The following is a 17,911-nucleotide window of genomic DNA, read 5'->3' as shown; positions in this document are numbered from 1 at the left end:
AAAGTAACTTCTATCATGACTTTCCCATTCTTGTCCAGTGGGTTTGTTATCCTGCTGTTGCCTACTGCAGACTACAAGATTACTGTTGAAGATTTCTGCAAAGTTTTTCTTCCTTTTTAGTGTACCAACATTTCACTGTGTGGTAATTGCCTGGTACTGTTTAACGGGTGTTTTAACTGTTGTTTCAGAGATGCAATACGAAGCAAATGCAGTGAGGATGACTTGCTTGCCATGATTGGGGCAGCAGTGAGAAGAAAGAAGAAACAACATGCAGGCAAGATACATTATAGCAAATGTAACTCTATAGATAGAAAGAAAATTTCTGCTTAACAAGTCATAGCAAACATAAGAGCAAAATAGAATGAAAAACAACAGTGATAGAACCTGTGTTTTTGTGTAAAATTGGATTTAATTTTTTATTTAGTATTCAGTCTGATTAATGCCCATTGGTCAACAATACATTTCAGCCCTAGAATTTGGTTCTGCAAGGTCCACCAGATAATCATATGTGGCTGTTGTAACTCAGAAGTTTTCCAGCAACAAATTTTTTTTTTCTTTCTTTCTTTCTTTTTTTTCTTTTTTTTAAAAAAAAGCTAAAATGCAGAAAACATCATAAAGGAAACACTCACAGAAAAGCATCAGTGTCCTTGAAACAATGGAAACTCCAGTAGGAATATCAACAATGTTGGAAAAGACAGATTACTACTTACTGGTGAAGGCTGTGGCTGAAAGCTTTATGTAAGTGTCTTTTAATTCTGCCCATCTGCAGCCTAAGGTATCTTCTTTATGGTAAGTAAGAGTCTGTCTTTTCCTTCATTATTCATTAGTGTTCTTTGTTTTTATTGCTGTTTAGCAAGCATCATGTGGTATATAAGGGATGCGAATAGCGTCAGATGTTGAATCATCACTCTGGAGGATATGAAGGTGCTGCATATTGGTGTGAGACAGCATTATCTGATGAGAGTTTGAAAGAAACCTCATTGTGGATGTCCATTTGGTCGCCTGGTTAAACCTTGCATCTGTACTTTTGGAGTATTTGGATCTGATAGTGGCCTGATGTTGGAAAGTAAGGGCATACTCATAATCAATGTTCCAGTTGACTACATCAGACCACTACAAGGGAGCATCACTGTGTAGTGTACTGAGTACATTGTAACCTGTTCACGTCTGTGACTGCCATCTGAGAACAAGTACAGTAAACTCTCGTGCAGCTACACTTTTGGCTAGCTAGATTGACACTTGACAAGTTTCAATTTGCGTGCACCTGGAGCCAAGCCTTTGCTGGTGTTTTTTGGCAATCTAGTGCTAATCAGTGCACTGGTGCGTGTCAAAAGTCCAAGTATCGTCAATTCGTGCGTGTGTTGGTTGAAGCTCTAGTGTGTTTTATATTCGTATTGCATGGTTTCATGCCACTGCCATCTATTGGAGCTCCTTGTAAGTACAGTACATACAGTATTGTTCTATGCAGCGCAACGTAGTCCTGTCGAAACTGACAATTAGAGTGCGCCGCCTAACACTTTCCACTTGTTGTCAGTACATCAAAGCTGGTGAACCACCCACAAAAGTTGCTGCAGAGTAGGAGTACAATTACTGATCGGAAGACAAATCGATCAGGAATTGAAAAATTTTGTTCCATCCAAGCATTGGGCAACGCAGTGAAATCTTGAAAAACAATGAGAAAATGTGCACATCCTCAGTTAGAAGAGGCATTATTTTTGTGGCACGAATAAATAAGAGCCAAAGGTGTGTCAGTTTCAGGTCCTCTACTTTGTCAAAATGAGCTGATGAGCTGATTGAAGGAAAGAAGCAAGAATTCCTCGGAAGTAATGGCCGGCAGGATCGTTTCAAGAAGCGGCATGGCATTCATGAAATTGCCATCAGTGCCAAATCATTATCTGGGGATTAAGCTGCTATGCTGATTTTAAGAAGAAACTGCACACAATCATTGACAAAGGAGGTTATACTGGCAATCAACTTTACAAATGTGATGAAACTAGGTTGAATTACAAAATGCTGCCAACGAAAACACTTGCCTCTAAAGAAGAAGAAATGGCTTCCGGATACAAAAAAATCAAAGAAAGATTTGCTGTCCTCGCTTGCAGTAATGCCACTGGCAAATCCAAAACACCAAGAGCATTTAGACACCAACCAACCAGTTTGCCACTGAGGTACACGAATCAGTCTTAAGGCATGTATGAACAGTGCCATCTTCGGAGAGTGGTTCCAGGCAGAGTTTGTTCCAGCTGTAGTAAATTACATGGAAGGAAATGGACTTCCTCGAAAAGCGCTACTTCTTGTGGACAATGCTCCTTATCACCCAGGTGATCTGCAAGATGGGGATATCAAAGTTGTATTTCTCCCACAAAATGTCACATCTCTATGTCAACCGATGGACCAAGGTATTCTTGAGGCGATGGAAAAACATTACAGACGCAAGATGCTAGGTGATTGATGCTGCAGATGATTTTGTGGAAGCTCTTAAAATATCGATGTTTTAAGTGTCATTCATTGATTGCTGAAGCTTGGAGTCTAATTCCTCCACTTCCTCTTGTTAGGTCTTGGAAAAAACTCTTAGATCGTAAGGCAACCTAAGTGGTGGGAAGGAGGAGGCAACACCAAAACTCAAGCTGACATAATTTTGGTGAATTTACTGGAGAAGCTGGTTGTAAAGACACACACTTCGAAGACATTGAAGAGTGGATGGAAAATGGCATTTTTTCATGTGCCTGAGGATGAAATCGTCCAAATTGTGACCGATCATAAAGTGACAGAAGTCTATGTTTCTGATGATGAATCAGAGAAAAATATTCCTCACATATTCTGTTACGAAGTGATCCAAACTGCCCTGGAGTACATCAGCCAACAGGAGGAGACGATTTATCCTGAAATAGTTTGATTTCAACGTTGGAGATGTATTGTTGCAGCAATAGTTTCTCAAGCAAAAAAACAAAAAAAAAGACATTTGTGACTTCGTTACCAGAAAATAAACTCTAATGTCCATGTCCATAACTTAAAAAGTTTTTTTTTTTTTTTTTTTTTTTTAATTTTCTTGAAAGTTCCTCTAGACAGACTTTTCGTTCCTTTGAGTAATCTCTAGATTTGTTTCATAATTTTGTTCAGTAGTTTATTTTTTATTCAAAAGAGTAGGTAATAAAATTAAAACTCCTGTTTTTTCCTGCTGCCAAATAAGGGAGATTTTTTCTGTAAGAATGCAAAATAAACGAGCTTTGTTATACAGCATTTAAAAACTTTGAGTTTTCAATCATAGTTTGGTGCCTTTTTAACATGTCAACACAATTTTTTCAGTAAAAAAGTGCAGGGTTATTTGCAACCATATCAGTAACGTTTTACATACCCTACGCACGTTTTACGATTGTATTTCGCAATATTGATGCAATTTGGAGTGTTCACATGTGAAAACAGGGGCACTTTGATTTATCTGAAATTTTCGTTATTGGAACCGGCCACCGTCCCGATCATTTCGGATAAACAGGAGTTCACTGTAATAGACTTCTTGCAACAAGCTGTGTCATACAGCTAGGAGCAGCCAGACTGTGGAATTGCCGTCCTGCACATAGGCTGCCATTAACACCCAAGCAAATGACTGCATGTGAAGTGGTGCCATAATCGAGAAGTACGGACTGCTAATGAATGGCGTCACATTATGTTCACTAATGAGTCCCGGTCCTGCACTGCTCCAAATGACTATCGTGGAGAAGTTTGACAGTGACCCGGGGAGATGGGGAGAGGTCCCATTCTTCCACATTTGGGGGGGGGGGGGGGTCACAAAGCAGTCCCATGGTGTGGGGAGCCATTGGGTATGACTTCAGGTCACGGCTTGTAATGGCCGAGGGAACTCTGATGGTACAGCAGTGTGTAATAGTATTGTGGTGCTATTTTCCAACAGGCCAGTGCGTGTCCACATGTAGTATGTGTCTCTTTAAATTGCCTGCGTGATGTTGGTATACTCCTGTGGCCAGCAAAATCCCCATATCTGTCCCCGATAGAACATTATGGGACCAACATGGACGTCAACTCCATCCCACTGCCTGTATCCACGATTGCAATGTCCAGTTACAACAGTTGTGGATCACCTTTCTCAGGAGGGTATGCAGCAGCTTTACGACATCCTCCCGCACTGTCCAGACCAGACAGGGTGCATTGCTGTATTGATAAGTGGGCTCAAACTGATAAGTTCTGTGTAAATTTGACTCTGTTTTGTTATGACTGAAATAACATCACATACGCTCTAAATTCGCTATGTTTCAATTTGTTTTCTCCCCACCTTCTGAGTGTCTCACTTTTTTTCAAGCAGTGTAATTTAAGACAGACATAAGAATATGAAAATGGAATGGCATATCACATTGCTATTCAACTATGCCCCTAAGAAAATTGTAAGATAATGGAGAAGAGCAGGTGCACTATTACACTGACTAGAACGTAAACTTAATGATAGAATTATATCGTGTAACCTGTACCGATGACATAATACTAATTGACAAAAACATCACTGATGTGCTAAAGCAATTTGAAATATTAAGGGAGCAAGCTAGGAAAATTGGACTACTAATTTCACCTGGAGAAAAAATTCTTGGCTGATACCAAAATGGCACTGGGTGAACTTATATAGGCAATGACATAGTATTCGGTGTTAAAGAGTTTAAATAGTTAGGTGAAAAAGACCACTGAACATCATAATGAAAAGAAGGCCATAGAATCCAGACTTCAGAAAATACAAACTGTCTCTCAGTTAACTAAAAGTATTTTTCCTGGAACTCTAAAATCTAACATTGTACAACAGTGATCAAATTAGAATTTCTTTATGCATGAGAGGGACTCTTTGTCCAACACAAGACATGAAAACAGCAAACTGAATTAGAAGAATGTAAAATTGTAGTAAAAATCTTAGGTCCAAGAATAAAAGATGGAATGCATCACACAGAACCCAGTGTGAAATCTCCAGGCAAATTCCTAAGAACTCTTGTTACAATGTGTCTCCAAAGAATCCAACTTGTGGGACGTACAGAAAGAATGTATCCAAACCGGCAGCTCATTGGATTCCCACATACTTGAAAAATAAGATCCAACTGATGAAAACAAACAGGAAGAGACCTTAAGGAATTGGAATCACCACATTTACAGTATTCTGATGTAGTGATGAGTCACACAGAGTGCAGTTTCACAGTAGCTTGATCGATGCTTGTACTTGTGTATGTAGTATATGCAAGTGTGTACAGCGTCTCTTCTGGTGTACTCACGATATGCTAATTTAGTGGCCGAGCAGTAAACCGGATCCCTACTCGGTTCCAGTGTGCTGTGCTAATTATTCTTCTTCACTTGACATTTATGCTTGGAGCTGCAAGAGAGGCCATTTTCCAGATAGTGCCACAAAAACAACAAATTCTCAGATATCAGTTTAACTTACACTCCTCAACATCATAGACAACATTTCACATTAATATGTTGCAGAACACTAGATTAGTGTTAAAATTGCCAGAGTAAACATTGTTCTCCATGTGACAGATTGTCACCCGACGTCCAAAATCGATAAATTTTATATCTCTGCACAGAGAAGCAGCTGGTTGCTCATTGTCATCTGTGGTGCTAATCAATGGGTCGAGCTCGTTGCTGGCACAGCGCCACCTCAGAGTAAGTGGCCCCTCATCCCAGCAGGTGGCGATGTTTTAACACCCATATAGCTCCCCAGACTTACCGCGTCTGTGGATAACTCCGTCTCTGCACAGAACTTCACACATTTCCCACACAGTGGGCCCTCGTGTCTTTTACACACAATAAATCTTCAAACTTATTTCATTGGCTAAGTTAAATTTCGAGTGTGAGATGCTATTTCGTAAAAAATAGCAAACGGTAGACATGGATGTTATTGTGACTCTTTCCTAAGGCAACATTTGATTATTACACTTGTAGAAGTGCACTGCAACATAAAACAGTAGACCATAAGTTCAAACAATGGAAACTCCAGGTTGGAATATCAGCAGTGTAGGAAAAGATAGAGTGCTAATTACCATAAAGATGGCACATTAAAATGCAGACACGCACAGTTAAGACACTTACACATAAGCTTTTGGCCACAACCTTCATCAGAAAAAGAAATAGAAATACACACCATTCATTCACACAAGCAAGCACACCTCACACACACATGACCGCCAACTCCGACAGCTCAGACCAGAATGCTAGTCTGTAAGTTTGCTACACAATAAAATAATTATTCTGAGCTACAAGAAAAATGGATTCAAAGAACTAAACAGCTTGAAGAAAAAAAAGGGAAGCTCCCTGAAGCAACATAGTTTCACGAGTGTGCATACCAGTGGTAAATTATGAGAGTCGCAACTCTCTGAAATGGATACAAAGGCCACCAGATTGCATTAGCTTTGTTTGTGTCTCGGATTGTTACCGTGAATGGTAGGAGCTATAAGAGATGTGAAGAGTGTAAGATGTTGAGTGATCCCTGTGAAAGGCACAGATGCCCTGTACTTCTGTGAGTCAGCATTATCAGCACGTAACAAAATTTGAAGGGGCCTAATTGTGTGTCTCCATTTGCCAGGCTGATTGAATTATGCAATATTCAGATTTGTGAGACATTCAGGTGTGGTAGTGGCCCCATGTTGGACTGCTTGGGAACGTAAGGACGGCGTGCTTGTCAGCAAGCTTCCGGTTGACCGTGTCTGACGAGCTCATGGGAGAATTGCTGTAATGTACGCCGAGCACATTGTAACCCTTTCACGCCTGCACCTGTCATGTGATCAGCAGTGAGTCACATTCTGCAAGACCCACGATGACAGTTGTCAGTGAGTATGACAACGACCTAGGGAGAGGGCGTGTGGGGCAGCATCGGATATGACTTCAGGTCACTCTGACAGCACAGCAGTATGTCATGGACATCCTACATCCTCATTTGCTACCTCCATGTCCAACGGAGTTACAAGAGACAGAGCAGTGAAAACATATCCAGTTGTTGACTCACAAAACGGTTTTGAGGTGTGACGCATGTAGTCTTAAGTGAATCATTCATACAAAAAGAAAAGAAGAAGAAGCTAAAGTCAGAATGTGAAAAAATTGGAGAATGGAATAGATATTTGAAGACTTCACACTGGAAACTCCCAGTTTTCCTATTGTGAAAGTGCCTTTGTGACCATATGCATTTCACTGACGATAAACTTTTTTTTTCCCCCTGGGTCTTGGCTCCATATTTTTTCATCCAGTTGAGTCAGAATACTTGCATAGTATTTGTGAGGTATTGTTTCAGTCTTGCAAGCTAATCTAAAATACAAATCCCTTTTGCATCCTAGAAAACAATGACCACTCTTTCTCTCCGATGAAGTCACCTTGGCTATTTTTGTGCAACTGCTGTTTCAATTCAGTCATCTCTCATCCACGGGAACAGATTGGTGCATAGAATCAGTTGTGTGTCAGATTGTCCCAAATTGTTTTTCACATTAGGTTGTAGTCAGGCTTCAACAGACATGCCACTCACTTTCTGGTACGGCCACGGCATCAACTGTTTTGCACATCTTTTTAATTACTGATCTTGCAATATCACACTGTGTTCTTTCTCAGCATTTTCATATTTGATTGTAATTCTAGGAAGTTGTTCATGAGTCATCTTACAGAGACATATGCCACATATGAATTCAGCCACCCATTCCTTAACTGTTGACTATGAAGGAACTCCCCCCATGAACCATGGACCTTACCGTTGGTGGGGAGGCTTGCGTGCCTCAGCGATACAGATGGCCGTACTGTAGGTGCAACCACAACAGAGGGGTATCTGTTGAGAGGCCAGACAAACATGTGGTTCCTGAAGAGGGGCAGCAGCCTTTTCAGTAGTTGCAGGGGCAACAGTCTGGATGATTGACTGATCTGGCCTTGTATCATTAACCAAAACGCCTTGCTGTGCTGGTACTGCGAACGGCTGAAAGCAAGGGGAAACTACAGCCATAATTTTTCCCGAGGACATGCAGCTCTACAACTTGACTAGAAGAAGAGATCGGTTGGTAGGACATGTTTTGAGGCATCAAGGGATCACAAATTTAGCATTGGAGGGCAGCGTGGAGGGTACAAATCGTAGAGGGAGACCAAGAGATGAATACACTAAGCAGATTCAGAAGGATGTAGGTTGCAGTAGGTACTGGGAGATGAAGAAGCTTGCACAGGATAGAGTAGCATGGAGAGCTGTATCAAACCAGTCTCAGGACTGAAGACCACAACAACAACAACATGAAGGAACTGACTCCTAATAAGTAAGATGATGCCTGTAGATAAGTACAACGAAACAGTAATCTCAAAAAAGGACAGGATAGACAGTACATTCTGTAGGACATATTAAAAATGATTGGTAAAAGAGACTTGGTGTACTAAATGCAGCTTTTGATTACATGATAATTGAATTGGATAGATAATCAATCTACTTGCTAAGTGGTGGCAGAACACACACATAAAAGAAGATTATAATTAAGCAAGCTTTCAGAGCCAGTAGCTCATTCTTCAGGCAGAAGGGTTGAAGTGGAAGGAAGAGGGGTGAAGGATACGTCTAGGAAAAAGGGTAGATTTTGAGAAAGTTACCCAGAACTGCAGATCAAGGGTGACTTTCCAGATGGGATGAGAAGGAAAGACTGATTCCACATCTACATACATACTCCACTAGCCACCATATGGTGCATGGCAGAAGGTACCCTGTCTCACTACAATAGTCTGAATAAAATTACTTGATAGTTGACATCAATCACTTGCTGCAACAATGTTGCCACATTGGCTGCCAGCTACCGTTTGGTTACAGGTGACAACAAACAAGCGGCTCACTTCACAAATTATGTTAAATGTTTAACACAGAGCAATTTTTCTAGTGGCTGGTGCAAGGTATGTCAGAAATGTTGGATACTCTGTCGACTATTGATTTAAAGTGACCAGTGACTGAACTGGGGAAGACGACCCGTTTTGTATCCCTGACTGTAAACTTGTGTCCTAACCCAGCCGAGAAAATTGTGGTCAACAGTCTGCAGCAGTACTAATATCATGGTCGCTTTGTTCATGGCGATTAAAGCTAACCCTTAAGGGTAAACTCAAGACAACAAAAAACTCAATTTCAGGGCTGAAAGCAAATTGAAATTTCTCCGTGTCATTTGTTACCTGTAACTATCCTTACACTAGTTGCACATGCTGCCATGTTAGAGACCAGCGAACAGTCCGTGTGGGCAATTTAACGAAATCGGTCGCAATGAATGGGATTGATTTGAAATTTCGTTAAAGAAGAATAATAAAATATATCTGTTGTTTTTAAGTTAATTTTCTTTCGTGCGAACTTTGTTGTAGAACCACTCTCTTATTTTCGTGTGGTAATAAAAAATTTTTACTTACTTAATTATTACGTACATTTAAAGAAAAAATAATATTTACGTGAACTCATATGAACTGGTTAAGAATATTAGGTTGAGAATTGGGTCCTTTAAATCATTCGGCCTTGGCATACACTTTCCTGATGCAGTGGATTTTTTGTTAAATATTTTTACTGAATTTTATCCCGGCACTAGCCATAGAACACAAGATTACCTCTATTAGCAGAAAATGTTTTAATTATTGCCAAGCCGACATTTATCACTGATCAAACCTACTTCATTACACATTTAAGATATTTTGAAAGAACCAAACTGTTTAAATTTCAATGTTAACTAACATTAGCTATCCGCCTACGAATGCACAAACGTATAATTAATTCAAATTTTATCAGCCACAGGATCACTGAAAAAGAAGAACAATTTCTTAATTCACCATTGATTTTTATGCATCTGTTCCCGATTTACTGGTTTGCTATTGTTGGTCGCGGCACAGCCCAGCAACACCGCTAAAAAATGCTGAAAAATTCTTAAAGAAATTTTATAGATGACGTGGGCAAGCTAATTTACATAAATAATTCACACTTTTGATAAACTCTAATATATTTAGATCAAACAACAATACAACTCACATTAATTCGTAACGCATCGTCTAATGGCGGCTAAGTCCAGACAGAGACAAAAGAAGTCTACCCATTCGTAAAAAACTCTTTCACAGTGTCCTACCGCAATGACTTCTGAACAGAGAAGACCAAAGAATACATAATACATTGTGCTTAAATAGTATTGCTGACTATTAACATTTCTTTGCAAATTGACGATATTATTCTCTTCTGGCAACATATCTCTGCTATCGCAAATACTGACACATTTTACAATCACATAATAAATACAGAAAAAATTCCTATCCTAAATACAGACAAATATTACAACAAAAAATATAAGGAGAATAACAAATGTCTTTTACACCACATTCAGTAATATTTTTGTTCAATAATTACGATATATACAACTTGCCCAGAGCGGCGTATATGGTACAAGTAAACTCTTTTTTTTTTTTTTAATAACGTGAGTTTGCCAGGGAACGTTACATTGCCCCCTGGCAGCATTTGGCAAAGAGTTTTTACACTTTGACACAATGGTGCCAGTAACGTTCTTTACACTTGTATATTTTACGGATTGGCTCTTTTATTTAGTCCCAGGGTTATATAAGTTCATGGCTCCCCCATTTGGGCGTAGGCAAACAGGAAACCTGGGCAAAACTGCGCTGGAGCCCAGCCATCCCAGTTGGTTCATGGTCATTTGAATTAAATGCAGTTCGTCACAAACGGTTACACAATTACACAATATCACAGTCACATACAGTTCGACTGAAGTTTTTTGTGTGTGATACTATTATTCTTGTGATACACTACAAGGTCACTTGTCCTACATAGTAAATGTTCAATGTTTATCGAAATGAAGTCATTGACATGTTATTCAGTTTATGTGAACATAAAAAAAAAATCAGTAATGCTGTATTTGGTGAGCGGTGCGGAGTGATTGTTGAGCGGCGCTCGGCGCGGCGCGCTGACTCCGTGTAGGTCACCGCCCCCGTCGTTGACAGCTACGGCGCGGAGGGGCGTGGCTGTCTGTCTGGTCTGCTACGGGCTGCTGCGGCCGCTGCATAGCTGATGTAGCCGGATGCGCGTTGGATATCCGCTCGCCCGTGCGACGTTTTCTTGCAGTGCTCCAGGAAACATGCAACAAGTTCAGAAACAGTGTACTATCCTTATAGGCATTTTTCCTGCTGTGGGAAAGAACGCACACAGTTAGTAATATTTTTGTTCAATAATTACGATATATACAACTTGCCCAGAGCGGCGTATATGGTACAAATAAACTCTTTTTTTTTTTTTTTTTTTAATAACGTGAGTTTGCCAGGGAACGTTACATTGCCCCCTGATATTGTGGTAGGTAATTAATTTTTCGAAATATTGAGCTCTCTTCTTCAGCTTGCCTCTGGGTACATAGTGTTCTCATGCAAAAAATCATACACAGGTATTACCACACAATATTGGTTATGCAATACATACAATACATAGAAAAATTATTAAATGTTCTGCAACAAAGTTCGACTATATTAATTCCCTAGTTATCTCACGGGTATTTAGTGGCCACTGCATATTCGAGCCCCACGTTGGGCGCCAATGTAACGAAATCGGTCGTAATGAATGGGATTGATTTGAAATTTCGTTAAAGAAGAATAATAAAATTTATCTGTTGTTTTTAAGTTAATTTTCTTTCGTGCGAACTTTGTTGTAGAACCACTCTCATATTTTCGTGTGGTAATAAAAAATTTTTACTTACTTAATTATTACGTACATTTAAAGAAAAAATAATATTTACGTGAACTCATATGAACTGGTTAAGAATATTAGGTTGAGAATTGGGTCCTTTAAATCATTCGGCCTTGGCATACACTTTCCTGATGCAGTGGATTTTTTGTTAAATATTTTTACTGAATTTTATCCCGGCACTAGCCATAGAACACAAGATTACCTCTATTAGCAGAAAATGTTTTAATTATTGCCAAGCCGACATTTATCACTGATCAAACCTACTTCATTACACATTTAAGATATTTTGAAAGAACCAAACTGTTTAAATTTCAGTGTTAACTAACATTAGCTATCCGCCTACGAATGCACAAACGTATAATTAATTCAAATTTTATCAGCCACAGGATCACTGAAAAAGAAGAACAATTTCTTAATTCACCATTGATTTTTATGCATCTGTTCCCGATTTACTGGTTTGCTATTGTTGGTCGCGGCACAGCCCAGCAACACCGCTAAAAAATGCTGAAAAATTCTTAAAGAAATTTTATAGATGACGTGGGCAAGCTAATTTACATAAATAATTCACACTTTTGATAAGCTCTAATATATTTAGATCAAACAACAATACAACTCACATTAATTCGTAACGCATCGTCTAATGGCGGCTAAGTCCAGACAGAGACAAAAGAAGTCTACCCATTCGTAAAAATCTCTTTCACAGTGTCCTACCGCAATGACTTCTGAACAGAGAAGACCAAAGAATACATAATGCATCGTGCTTAAATAGTATTGCTGACTATTAACATTTCTTTGCAAATTGACGATATTATTCTCTTCTGGCAACATATCTCTGCTATCGCAAATACTGACACATTTTACAATCACATAATAAATACAGAAAAAATTCCTATCCTAAATACAGACAAATATTACAACAAAAAATATAAGGAGAATAACAAATGTCTTTTACACCACATTCAGTAATATTTTTGTTCAATAATTACGATATATACAACTTGCCCAGAGCGGCGTATATGGTACAAATAAACTCTTTTTTTTTTTTTTTTTTTTTTTTTTTTTTTTTTAATAACGTGAGTTTGCCAGGGAACGTTACAGTGGGCACTTGGTCGTGGTTTATAGATGACTGAGACAGATTCCAAATGAAGAAATAATGACAGGAAGAAAAATAAGAGCAAATAGAACAATCAAAACAATGATGAAAAATGATGCAGCAAATTATTAAAAATAAAAAAAATATATATTTAAAGCAATTAATTGAATGAAAATAATAATCACACTCTTTTGGTTAGATTTAGAAATAAAAATTTTGCTGCATTGATGAGATTCAAACCTACGACATGCTACACATTAGATTAATCTGCCAACCATTGTGCTATGCCACAGCACTGCATGAAGTATTTATATATGTGAATGTAGTGACCCAGTTGCAACTATGAATTGCAACCTTAAAAATTTCAGTTTCACGCAGTGTAGTGAAAAGCTTATCTAATGTAAGATGATCTCTGTGAATATGATAACTATATGTATGATACTGAATTACACCTTGTGCTGAGTTATTCGGTAGTGTTTGGTTAGTGCTATGAATGAAATGTGTGTCTTTCATTAGCATTGTTAATGTGTGTTGTTTTTGGTGTAGTTATCGCGTGTCATGAAATACATAATAAAAGTGTCGGGCTCATAATTCGGGATACAAATACATCAAGAAAGAATGCTGAACCAGGAATTGGAAGTGACTGGCCAATTTTGGTGGAGTTTGGCAACAGCAGACAGTTCAAGTGTGACGCTGACTACTCTTATTGGCGTTTGAAGTGCTAACTATCAAGTAATTTTAATTCGACTGTAGTCAGTTCCTTTCCCGTTCCATCTGCCAATCGAGTGAGGAAAAAGTGAATGTCTATATGCCTCTCTATGAGTCCTAATTTGTCGTCTATTATCTTCGTGGTCCTTATGCATAATGTATGTTGGTGCAAGCAGAATTGTTCTGCAGTCAGCACAGTGTTCCTCAAAATCCCTCCAGGGATTTCCATTTGAGTTCCAGAAACATCTCCATAATACTTGTATGTTGTTGTTTCAACCTACTGTTAACAAATCTAGTATCCTGCCTCTGAATTACCTCAATGTCTGCTTTAATTCGACCCCTTGTGGATCCCAGACACTCAAACTGAACTCAAGAAGAGATCACACTAGCATCCTATATGTGATGTCCATCACAGCTGAGCCACACTGTAGTAAAATCCACGCAACAAACGAAAGATGGTTATTCACCTTCCCTACCATGACCCTCACAAGTTTGTTCCATTTCATATCACATCGCAATGTTATGTCCAGATATTGAAACAATGTGATTTCTTCATTCATGACACTACTAATGCTGGATTCTGGCATTATGGATTTGTTTTTCCAACTCATCTGCAGTAACTTATATTTTTCTACATTTAGGGTTAGCTGTCATTTATCACACCAACTGGGAACTTTGTCCAAGTCATCTTTTATCCTCCTAAATCACTCAACGATGACACCTTCCATACACCACAACATCATCAGCAAACAACCACAGATTACTGTCCACTTTGTCCATCAGATCAGTTATGCACATAGAAAATATGAGTAATAGCGTTCCTATCACACATCCCTGGAACGATCCTAATGATACCCTAGTCACTGATGGACACTCACCGTCGGGAAAATGTAGTGGGTTCTATTACTTCAGAAGTCTTTGAGCCACTCACATGTCTGGGAACCTATTCCATTTGCTTGTACCTTTGTTATAAGTCTGCAGTGAGGCACTATGTCAAATGCTTCTCGGAAATCAAGAAATATGGAATCTGGGTTTGTGAATTTTGTGTTGGCAAAGTTAGAGGAGCAATGCATCTGCATTAAATTTTGCGTGAAACTCAAGAAAACCTTTACAGAGACACACCAAATGATGCAGGGAGCCTATAGCAATGAGTGCTTAAGCCATACTCGGTGTTACATATTATTCACACGTTTTAAAAATGGCTTTACAAAAGTCAAAAATGATCCTTGTTCAGGACGCTCTTAGATGTCCCCTGATGATGCTTGTGTCAGGAACGTCAACGAAATTGTGTGTGCCGGTCGAAGATTCACTGTCCGAGAGATTGTAGAAGAATGTAACATTTCAATTGGATCATGTTATGAAATGACACAGCATCTTGGAATGCATTGTGTTGCCGCCAAGTTCATTCCACGGCTCATGAGTCAAGACCAAAAAAACTTTTTGGATCTCACAAATGAGAATGAGAATGAGATGTTCCTTGCGAGAATAGTATGACCCCTGCAGACTTCTTTTTATTTCCAAAGTTGAAAAGGATGAAGTTTCCAATGGTAGATGAGATAGAAGAAAATTCGCAGACGGCACTTTATGTGACCCAGCAAGAGGTGTGTCAAGACTGCTCCTGGAAGTGGAAATGATATTGGGAGCAGTGTATCAATTGTGGAGGAGAGTATTTCGAAGGAGACAATCCATAGTAACTAAAAGAGAAGCATAGAAAATTTTGTGGACAAAGTTCTGGAATTTTTTGAACAGACGTCGTATGACAAAAGGGCATGCTGAGTTGCCCATGAGCGATGCTTTGTACTGATTTGTGGACATAAACTTATTGGTCTCTATGAAACTGATTAGATTCAAACCCAGAATATGTTCAAGAATTCTGCAGCAAACTGATGTTACAGGTATTGGTCTGTAATTTCACAGGTCTGTTCTTTCGCCCTTCGTATATACAGGAGACGCCTCTGTATTTTTTCCCCAGTTGCTTAGGTCTTTCTGCTGGGTGAGAGATTCACAATAAATACAAGCTAAGTAAGGGTCCAGTGCCATATAGCACTCTTTGTAAAACCAAATTGAGATTCCATCTGCAACTGGCGACTTATTTGTTTTTAATTATTTCAGGTGTCAGGGATGCTTACGAGGGTGGTTTGAAAAGTTATTGAAACAGAATAGAAAAAAAGTACTTAGTCACTGAAACTTTGTTGTTTTTCAATGTACCCTGCTTGTAGATTAATTCACTTGGTCCAACAGTGTTCCAATACCTTGATCCCATCTCGACAATGATTTTCCTCCAGGCCTGCAAAATAGTTGTCAACTCAGGCTATCAATTCTTCATTTAAGTGAATCTTCATCCACAAAGAAAAATTTTCAGTTTAGGGAAGAGGCACGTGTGGCAACAATTCATACCTTAGTTTGTGTAATTTTACCATGGTGATGGCACATGCGTGCGAGCGTGCATTGGCTTGATGCTAGATGACGTTCTTCCTTATTAAACCTGGCCTTTTTTGCATATCTTTTGTTGCAATTTGTCCAGAAGGTTAGCATAGTACTCTCCAGTAATTGTTTGCCCAGTGGGGAGATAATGTACAAACAGAATCCCCTTCTCATCCCAGAACACTGATGCCATGATCTTCCCCACTGAAGGAATTTGGTGGTGCATCCCAGAACACTGACGCCATGTCCTTCCCCGCTGAAGGAGTTTGGCGGAGGAGATTCAGCATGTTTCCACTGCTTTGATTGTTGCTTTGTCTCTGGGGTATAGTAGTAAACCAAAGTTTCCTCGTGGTCACAAACCAGCACAAAAGATCTTGTTTGTTTCTCCTAAAACAGGCCAAACATTGTTGTGATACGTCCATTCTTATGCGTTTTTGACCCAGCGTAAAGAGTCGCGGCACCCATCTTGTGAATACCTTTCAGATGACATCTGGCAAGCGTGAGCAATTTAATGCACTCTAAATTGGTGATCCTCCTTGATCATTATGCGCACTTTTGCAATGATTTCTAGAGTAGTGACACATCTTGGCTGACCTATTCATGGATGATCATCATCTAAGCTCTCCTGACCAAATTTAAATTCATTTATCCACTTGGCAACAGTTGAAGACAAAGGATCAGAGTCCCCTGGTGTATTCTGGAAATCGGCATGAATGTCGTTCGCTTTCATACCTTTCTTTATGAAGTACTTAATCACTGCTTGAATCTCGACCTGACCCCCCCCCCCCCATCTTTACAGATCACTACACAGGAACAACAACAGAGCCATGTCACTGCCACAGCTCTCTTCCAAGAGCACTGACATGGTACGTGTTTACAGGTAACAGTCCAACGAATATCATGTGAACAACTTGTGCTAGCGCTGGCCTCTTGTGGTGATTGTTGTTAGGTGTCTTCGTGCTATTGTCAAATGACGGTATGTTTATATGATTCTCTTGCATGAATGATTTCTTAAATGCAAAATTTAAAACATTTATCTCCTACTGCCACACCAGACTGGTCAAGTGACTTGATGGAAACCTTTGACTCACTTAGTGATTTTACATAGGACAATAATTTCCCCTGCTTCTCAGCCAGATCTTTTGCTGAGGTATGACAGTGGTAGTAACCTTTCCTTGTTGCCATTTGGCATTCTCTTTTGAACCAAGAGTGCAGTAGCTTTTCCTTCCTCAGTATTTTCCGAATTTCATTGTTAAACCACAGTGGCTCTTTTGTATCCTTAATTCGTTTACTAGGTACAGACTTGTTGAGAGTGCAATTCACGATCTGTTTAAGCTTTGACCATAATCTCTCTACGTCCATCTTAATGGAAATAAGTGATGTCAGTTCTGTCTAAGTGAGATGCTAACATCTGCTTATCTGCTCTTTCTGGCATGAACATTTTCCTAGCCTTCTTGACTGATTTATTAATTTTTGTAACCTTAGTTGTTATGATGTTATCATGATTATTAATCCCCATCTCTATGCTGAAGTCATTGATGATATCTGGCCTGTTTGTAATTACAAGGTCTAAGATATTTCCATTGCATGTGGCGTGCCAAACTAGGTGCTCAAGACAATTTTCGAAAACCACATTCAAAAGTGCTTCACAAGATTGACTGCACCCCCTGCAATGAAGCCATAGGCTACCATCTATACTCAGTAGGCTAAATTCACCTGCAACTAGTATTGCATGATCTAGGTATTTACGTGCTACTGTCTGTAGACTTTCTTTGAATGGCTCCAAAACTGTCATAGCAGAACCGGGTGGCTGATTAAAACATCCATTAATTAACGTGATTTCACATAGACTTGTTATACTTCACTGTCACAATCAGCTTTGACCTCAATAGAGACAATGGACACTCCCTCTCCTACAGTGTCTAACCTGCCTTTCCGATATATATTCCATTAATCACTAAATATGTCAGAGCTTTCTACTCTGGGTTTCAGCC

At 39.3% G+C, this 17,911-nt stretch overlaps 1 pseudogene; it reads left to right on the top strand.

Annotated features, from left to right (window-relative positions):
- The window catches only part of LOC124742263, a 59,067-nt pseudogene that overhangs the window by 33,471 nt on the left and 7,685 nt on the right, over positions 1–17,911 (top strand).

The sequence above is a fragment of the Schistocerca piceifrons genome, unplaced genomic scaffold (assembly GCF_021461385.2).
Source record: "Schistocerca piceifrons isolate TAMUIC-IGC-003096 unplaced genomic scaffold, iqSchPice1.1 HiC_scaffold_2281, whole genome shotgun sequence".
Lineage (NCBI taxonomy): Eukaryota > Metazoa > Arthropoda > Insecta > Orthoptera > Acrididae > Schistocerca > Schistocerca piceifrons.
This window is presented reverse-complemented; position numbering and strand designations above follow the sequence as displayed.